General features: G+C 30.3%; 1 long non-coding RNA gene across 1 annotated transcript; it reads right to left on the bottom strand.

Moving 5' to 3' along the window:
• Nucleotides 1-7,640: 7,640 nt before the first annotated feature.
• LOC133200428 (uncharacterized) lies at nt 7,641-9,613 on the bottom strand. Its single transcript, XR_009722935.1, has 3 exons — nt 9,539-9,613; nt 9,405-9,450; nt 7,641-7,934 (listed from the first exon to the last, which is right to left on the bottom strand). It is a non-coding gene; the product is annotated as an uncharacterized LOC133200428 (long non-coding RNA).

The raw sequence follows: 9,613 nt of genomic DNA, 5'->3' as shown, positions 1-9,613 counted from the left end.
GATAGCAATTTAATCAGACATGGGTCATACCTCATAGTACACAATAGATTTTCCGTAAATCAATGTTTCCGCGAACTTTTCTAACAACCCTCGTATATATGACTGTTTTCCTTTATCCGTCACTATAAATATATAGTAGAGTCATCGGATTCCGTTTCAATTATTTTAAAACAGAAATTACCTGTTCCTATAAATAGCTGAAATTTATGGAGGACTTTTTATGAAATGAATACGAGGAAGTATGAAGCATAAAACATGTTCTTTTATTTTTTACTTCCCAGAAAGTCTCACCTACATTAACAAATCCCATTACTTTTTTTTTATTTCTTGTAATTTTAAGTATTACATGCAATACAGTATTGTTCTCTTATTTTCAATTTTTTTTCTACCATTTTCACCACCATGCGTTTTCGAAGGTGACGGTGCATCTTTAACTAATTTCGTCAATGGCATATGTACTGCAAGTGCTTATGTTAACTCGCTCTATCTCTTCCTCCTAATGGTTCAATATTCAGTTGAAGGTTACTACAAGTTTAAATAATGCTTCACTATACATATTAATGGCTCTCTATATATTTTTTTGATTTTGATCGAAGTGTATATATGGAAACAATGTTAACTAAAAATTGAAATGAATGATTTCAAATAGATTCATATATTCAAATCGGAATGGGTGGGTAGGACTTGAATCAGAGACCTCAAATGAAAAAGGCATAAGCATGAATCACTCATCTTAACATATAATATCTTTCGTGTGTAAATGCGTATCCCAATGTAAAAGTGTTAAGGTGGAAAAATCTGATAATTAAAATACGACATAAATGCAATCCTTTTCTTTTAATGATTGGAAAGTTACACCGAAAGACGATGAAAATATAATCATATTTAAGGAGGGATTCTTCTCTAGTTTTTGAAAGTGAAATCCTCGAAGTCTATTTGCTTACATGTCTTTTATATTTAGATGTTAAAGGTTTTAAAGATCATATTTTTCTTCTTTTTTTCATAGTTGTACAATTTGAAATTGTCATGATAAACTGACTTTGATATCTGGCAGGAAATATATTTTTGGTGGAATAGCCGCGTATGAAAATATCTCCTTTTCTGCTTCTCCAAATTACAACGAAACAATGAAATTTAAAGGCATTTTATTTAACAATCAAAGGCTTAAGGAATTTTTGTAAGTATCCGAAATTAATAATAATGGACCAAAGTTTTGAAATATTTAAAATAAACATGATTTTCTAGACAAAAAGCAATCTTAAAGTGTTTGAAAGCTAATGATTCTAAGAACAGTTTCGAGTAAAAAATCAGTAAAGATTTTTTTTTCTCCCTGATTAAACGGTCAAAACTTTTGTTAGATTTTGTAGCAATTTGTACCTTTACATGACTACTTCACATTATGTAAAATTAAAATTTTGAATATAAAAAAGCATATTAAAAAAAACTAATATTCCCTTCAAAAATTGATAAAGATAAAAGAAATTCGGGTTACCAAATAATTATTTAGTTTAACTGTTTATTGTTATCTCTCACGAGAGATGACATATTAAGTTTGAAACCGGATGTGAAGTCCCAGTGTAAGCTGCCATTTTTAAGCTGGTGGCCTGGCAAATGACACGATTTCTAAATATAGAGATGCTAGATATCTGTCTCATATTAACAGGTCATCTTAAAAAAAACTACACAGGAATCATAGAGTCAGAGAGACAGGATCACTTTGGTAGTGGTGGGTCTTCAAAATACATGTAGTCATCTAGGCTATTGAGTAAAGGATGGACAGCGCGGCGTGTGTGTATTAAAATGCACTGACCATGGCATTGAATAGATCAGCCAAGGCGTGGATCCATGAATATACCAGGTCCAACACAATCTCTTAATAAAGCTATATAGCTAAATCAAGAGATTGTGCCGGACCTGTTTACAAAAAAAAAAAAAAAAAAAAAAAAAAAAAAAAAAAAAAAACGAAATCAAAGTGAAAACATTTACACAATTACATGCATAAATACAACTGGTATGAATTGATGGCGAAAACCTTACTTTTGTGTGTACTTTAGTCATTCGATAACTTAATTACTGCCATTTTTGAAATTACACATCTCTATTCAGCGAATCCTATTTCGAGGGAAAAAATTAGAAATTAAAAGCACAAGTTTAGCAGAGACATGCATATAAATGTCTGCGATTTAAGAAAATACATGCATTGGAAGGTGATAAAGAATCATTGTGAGTATTTTTATCACGCATGTCTGCACTATTTCTTTTTTTTTTCTTTAAAAATATATATTAGAAATACAATATTGTTGCCCCCTGCATAAAAGACACAATTTCTTTATCTGATTCGCATTTTAAGTATTTATGATTAAAGCACCTGCAATCATTTTCGAATTCTTTATGTCATTTTAAATTGCATTATTGGTTAATGGGGAAAAAAGATAACAAATTACTTCTATTCTTGAAATAAAGTCAACATTAGTAAATAGACGTATTATTATCTAAACTATCCTAGAGCGGCTTAGAAATTTGAATCTTTTTTAGATGATTTGTAAATGCTTAATTTTAGCTGATAACGTTTAAATTTTATTACTTACCTCTATTTAAATGCATTTGAGCGTAATTTCTTTGGATAAACCATATGTTTAAAATTATGCTTTTGTGTATTGCAAGAATAGTTACGTCAAACTGTATGATGACATTTTTTTCACTTTCCTATGCTATTTTTTTTCAGTAGCGTGTACATGTACCTATGTAAATTAAGCGTTAAAAGTTAAATCTGGACAATAGAAGGTTTTGATGTAAGAGTAGCTCATTTTCACCTTTATATCCCAAGTGACTCGATGGCCAAGTCACTTAGGAGAACGGGACTAAGGAAAATCTTTGGAAATCAGTTGAGGGCCGGACTAATTTAAGTTAGCGCTTTAAAACTTCTTGGCTACTGTCAGAGTAAGCTGCTCTGAAATAAAACCAAAAGGAACGCTAAGGTTTTATACATCTGCTTGTGTAAAAATTGTTTACAAATTTTACGAATACTGCTTAGTTGTTACTTTTTTTTTAATACATTGTACCAAACGTTAACAATATTTGAAATGAATTGAAAATATTTTCACACATGTTAAATATTACAGGCACATGTCATCAGTAGGGCCACACCATCCCAATTTATTTAAACAATCTGTTCCTGTTTCAATTGCTAACTGAAAGCCCTCCCCCCTTTTCCCCACACTTTTAATTGAAATGAGATTTTTGAGTTTGGACACCCTCCTTTTTTTCCTAGTCAAAGATTGTTCAAGCAAGCTGTAATTTTTTTGGACTACCCCCCCCCCCCCCCTCAAAAGCGATTCATTCAGCTGTGAAAAAATGTCACGTTCCACTGTTTATTCTGTGACATTAATGACGCCAAAGAGATGACATTTCAGGCTTTCTGGAAAGCCAAACTTGTTTCAATTTGATATTATCATGTGGTGAACCATTTGTTGTATAGACTTCATAGTAATAAAAGTTATGTCAATTAAATGATTTGATTTAAAAAAAAAAAATATTTTTCTCCTTTCTAGAAAATCAAGGTACTAAATGATTCAAATATACCAAATATTAAAACTTGTAGACAGATCATTACAGGAAATGATAGAATTCAAAGATTTCGACTAGAATAATCAATTTCGGGTGGTCTCCTGTTTTTGTTTGTTTTTGTTTGTTTGTTTGTTTGTTTTTTTTTTTTTTTTCTGATATTGGGTTCAAAAACCAAGGCGCGCGCGGACGCTAAACGTACAAAAAAACTTGGAATGGCCTTTCATGTTTAGCAACAATATTTTTTTTAATCTTAATGACAAGGAAAATATAATGATCTTGACATGACCTTGACCTGTCAATTAAACGGTCAAATATAATGTATTTTATTTCATCACTTAGTGATATTGTCTTCTTCAATCAGTGATAATTTCACAAATTTTCAAATACGATAAATACGAGAAGAATATAATCCCTCCTTAAGTTTTTTTTTTTTTTCATTTAAAACATTTTTCATGTTCAAATCCCGTTTAACATACCATGCAATTATGATTCTTTTTTGATTGGTACTTGTGAATTGGGTCTTTCTTTACAGCAATATGAATTACTAGTTGATGTTCGATAAATAGATCCACGTCATTCAAAAAGCAAACAACACGAACAATACCAAAATCCGAAAGTAGGAAAAGCCCAAAACAAATAAAACAACAGATAACTGGTATTCTTCAACTGAAAAAAGACAAAATATACAGCATTAAACTGATGCTTCATTTATTTTTTCAATGAAATCAAGGAAGTGTACATGTAGATCATCTTCATGCATATCTTGATCACTTTGTATAGATATATAAATTAACACACAGAAATCACTGACGTATTTAAATAATTGTTGTAAGATATACTTAGAAAATTAGAAAAAAAAACTTTTAAAAACTTTTTTAAAAAAATTACAAAACTGCCCAACATACTCAGCTACCGAGTAATAGGAAACCCGTGCCATGTAATTGTATCTTGCGAAATTACATACATCATGTACCTATGGATAGCGTCATTTTGATTTAAAGAAAAACAAAACTTTATTTTATATGGAATTGTTTCGATTTCAGGTACGTAATTAAAATCGAGCAAAAGTAAAGAAATATTAATAGTGCCGAGTTGATAAACTTTAAGGACCATGTGAAGGAGGTCAGTCTCACATATTTTTCATACGTAGGATAATTTAATTTATACATGCACTTCCATCGGTTTTAAAACCATTGTGCCGTGTTTTTTTTTTTTTTTTTTTTTTTTTTTTTTTTTTTTTTTTACACTCTACATGTACCTTGTCACAGAAATGTTTCTAGAAAGAATTTATAAACTATCAATACGCATCTAATTAACGATCTAACTGTTGATAGAAGAAAGAAAACCGATAATTACACAAATAAATGTGGTAATATATTTCAGCATTGAAATATTTCCTTTTTTTTGTGGAAATATATACTCTTATAACTGCAACAATATGTGCCAAGAACAAGGCATGGTTTCAATACAAATCTTGTCCTGTGTTTTTCTAAAAAAATAAATAAATAAATAAATAAACTGATGTTAAAAATTAAAACTCATGTTTTCTGAATCATTGAAATTTAATGCAGATAGATTATACAAATCATTTCTCTCACATGACATTCTAATCGTTAATTGTGACGTTATAAACGTGTGCATTTTCCCGTATTTTCTCCAAACGTTAGAGAAGACACCAATTTTAAATGGAATTTTCTTTTAGATAATATTTTCCACAGGCATCGCCCGCAAAAATTTCGAGATATGTGATTTTATAGGAATTTTACACAACATATCCAAAAATTAAACTGGGCGAGGGTTGGGACACTATTAAGGAAAATAACCCATGAAATGTGTCACTTTGAGGCGATTTCTGTTTAAAATAGAGAAATGCATTCAATAAATGACGTCATATTTCCAGAATGGTGCTTCTTCATGCTATATTTTTTGTCATATACTCAACTAATATTTAAGCCAGTTTCAAAACTTTTTTTTTTTTTTTGAGAACATTAAATTTATTTTGTTCTTAGTTAAATGCGTTATCGGGTTCTGAAATTTTTGGTTTCACACAACATTACAGTTATGAGTATACATCTTCAAACAATAATTTTAAAATGCTTATATTTCCACTTTTCTAGCACAATGCCTTATATGCAAATTTAATTAATATTTCAATATTTCAAATCCTTGAGTTATCATTTGATTAGTTACATGTACCAGAAATGGAAGATCAGCTCCAACCGGTAATAAAATGATACTGTTCAATAAAAGGATGAATATGAAGTTATTGTATAGAAAGCTGAAGCTTTCTTCACATTTCATAAACAAAATACATGACTGGAATTAAATTACATCTGAATATAATCATTTGCGTCGTTGATCAATAGAGAGGATAAAAAAAATCTACACACAAATTAATTTTTTTCAAAGTATTATCTTTATTAAAGTATATAAATATATAAACATGCAATTTAATTCAGTAGCTCTCATTTTGATGCTCACCCGTCGATAGAAAAGTGATCAAAAAAGCTTAGAGCCTCGAATTCGGATGAGCCACATTAATTTTATAAACAATGTAACGAAGAAATGAATCTTCTAAAGACAAACTCAAAAAGTGTAATTTTTAATATACATATAGATGTACATGCATAAACTATAACATGTTTATCTGTGGACTGTCCAATTAGCAAAATAGACAGAAGATGTAGTGTTTTGAGAGTTTATCATGAGAAGTAAATAATTTTAAGGGCTATGAAACTGTATGTGAAATAACTCAAGTCGTTATTATCTAAAATAATTAATTCATTTATTCTTAATTTAGGAACGTAGCATTGTTTATAAAAGTTGGTGTGGGTGGAAAGGGGGAGGGGTTGTGCAGGCAGAGAAAATATTCGACAACTTATTGAAAAATGTTTGAAAAACACAAAAAGGTAAAATGACTAAGAAATCTGGAGAAAGAAAATCGTATTTCGGAGGAGTAGAGGGGATCCAAGTTGAGTTCCAACTTTTTTCCACATTTTTTTTTAAATAAAAACTACTCAAGATCAATACATGTAGGAATTCACTGCATCACAAAGGGGCTAGAGGTTAAGAGAAGTTAAAGCCCCCCCCCCCCTTTTTTTGCAATCTGTTGAGAGCCAAGGGGATTTTATTTATATAAGTTCTTTGAGGAAAGTTTTGTCAGAATCTACAACATCAAAATTATCACTCATGATTTCATTTTTTTGAAACATATTTGAATCCAGCAAAGCAAATTGTACAACCTTCAATATCAAACTTTATAAGAAACTATTCCCTGAGGTGGAAGGTTATTAAGAAAAACTGTTAACACTCATTGTACGGACTTGTTTAATTCAATTTGATAGAACATAAACCATAAATATTTATACTCAAGTAAAACTATGGATAGAATATCAAATTAACGTTGTTATTTTTAATTCGAAATTTGCTTTATTTGGCCTATAAATCTCAAAATCCATATCGCTGACCCTAACTTTTATTTCAATTTTGACGTTGCCAAATAGATCTAACCAATTGCAATCAACTCATAAAAAGCTCTCTGTGAAGACACATTATTTTGGGTATTTCACTATTTAATATTCTAAATATTATATTAGTGCACAACGGTCCCAATATTTAGGTGCATGTTGTGAAATAACATATTTCAGCTTTATTACAATAAATATGATTGAAATTAAACGAACACATAAAAAAATACTATTAGTTCTGTTGTTCCATAGTACATATACTGATCCCCTATATTAATCTTTATTTTGAGTTCTGCTATATCAGTAGTTTATTATACAAGATACACTGAAAGAAAACAAATCATAGAACTAGTGCCACAAGTGACAATCCTTACTTAAAGATTATCAAAGAATGTGTGCAAATCAAATAATACATGTACATGGTGAAGTTTTTGAAACAATAAACACGCTTTTAGCATAAAAAGTATGTACCAGAACAATGAAACTTTATTCATAAATATAGGAGGCCTGGAGTTAAGTTTATAACAATATATGAATATAATGTATTAATCATTAAGGTACAGGGAAGATTGCACATTTAAACTGTTTAAATTGTACATAGAATTTTTATCGTCAAAAATAATACAATGAAAATAACAATAATCATAATAAATCATATAAGAGTGTATTTTCTAAACCATCTATGCAAAACAATTCGTAATTTACCTACATCACACTTGGCGATGACCTGAAAATCTATTTTTGTTCTATTTTTATTTCCTTTTGTACTCGAGAAGCACAAGCAAAGAATTTTTTTTTTGATTGTCACGGAACCATTGGCCACTTCCTAGCTTCTGACATTTGTTCTTTAAAAATTTACAAAATGTTGGTGACCACTGAATTTACGCTTCTTTGGCCTCACTGAAAAAAAACAAAAAACCCATGATAACATTAATACTGGTTAATATGAACGCAATATTTTATTCTAAAGGAAATAAATAATAATAACAATAATTAAAAAAAAAAAAAAAAACAAATATGGGGTATAATTTTGTACTATGAACTATTTTCATGCGGACTTGTTTACTGGTCCAACGTTTGAGACCTCTTATACGGAAATTTTAAATAGCGCATTTCATAAAAAAAATTTCCTTCATATCATTCTGGTTTACAAGACTTTCTTTACATTAATTACAAAAATTAATTACATTTAAAAATATGTTATCGTTTCATTAACTGAAAATGACTAATAGTGCACATTCTAATTGTTCCTATTGTGTAATTCTCAAATTTAGAAGAGTGTTCTAGATGCAAAGAGGCACTTTATCACGTCTCAACATTTTTCATTTATCTCATTAGTTTGTGTGACAGTCTATGGATCAGAAGGTCAAGAGTTACATGCCATACACTGCCACGTGCAAGGATTGATTGATTGACTGTATGTTGCTTTACGTCCCGTTCGATAATTTTTCACTCATATAGAGATGTCACCTTATACCGGTGAAGGGCTTCAAATTTAGAACCTTAACTTGGCATTCAGGGCCATCGAGTTGTGAGGGACCCTCAATTTTCACCTTCAAGTGTCGAGCGCTTGGCGAAGGAACAGTTGCTAACAGTTGCTAAGTATCAAATATCGACTTAGGTCAGTCGCAGTCGTGATTCGAATACACGACCTTCCGATCACGGAGCGAGGGCTTTACCGACTGAGCTACCGTGACGGTGGCAACGATTGAAGAATTCGACTTTAGCAACAAATAACTGGACACTTTAAAAAAAAAAACAGAGAAAAAAAATACTTTTTTTAACCAATAGACTGATTAACTCAATAACGTAGAATCCGAGCTGCGTCTCTCGTTTTTGGTGCACATTTTCAAAATACATGTAATTCAGTTTGTAGAAAGGATGTTTTATAAACGGGAAACTGTTACTTTCTAAGGGTAAAAGTTTCAAACAAGTTATCTCAATTTTTTAAAAATCAGTTTCATTTTTCAGCTGTGTCAGCATATGGATTGAAATATAGAAAATTAAATCTATTTAGAAGAAAAAAATCCTGATGCATCTTTACAAATCCTTATAACAATAGTATAAATGGATATAGGCAATCAGGGTAGACTTAGTAGAGAAAAAAATAGGAACACACAGTACAGGCAACTTTTATTAAAGGTCTTGAAAATTACAATTGGAGTCAAACTCATATATGTAAAAAAAAATACGTTTGACTGCACAGATTTTGTTTTTCCATTCAAAGATTCACAACAATGCTGTATGACTGACTATAAAAAGGTAGTAGGAATTAAAAAGAAAAACAGTATATGCATTTTTACAAAAACAATTCCAGTAAAAACTAACTTTAAAACTTGGTAACTCTGCATTTTCTTATTAGGATCTTACCATTTGTCAAAGCCCTTCATTGACACTTTGGTAGTGTTAGGAATACCTAAAAGAGTAGAAAGTAAACCAAAACAATCTATATATGTAAACATAAATGTGTTTTATATTTACTTCCTATAAATTCTAAACCATACCTTTACCGACGTCTAACCCAACAGCAATAGAAATGCAAACAACACCAAGAATGATGGATATTGCTATACCAATCA

Source organism: Saccostrea echinata, unplaced genomic scaffold (genome assembly GCF_033153115.1).
Source record: "Saccostrea echinata isolate AGI-Se365-2 ecotype Australia unplaced genomic scaffold, CSIRO_AGI_Sech_v1 ptg000040l, whole genome shotgun sequence".
Classification (NCBI taxonomy): Eukaryota; Metazoa; Mollusca; class Bivalvia; order Ostreida; family Ostreidae; genus Saccostrea; species Saccostrea echinata.
Note: the sequence above shows the minus strand (reverse complement) of the source record. Positions and strands in the feature narration are given on the sequence as shown.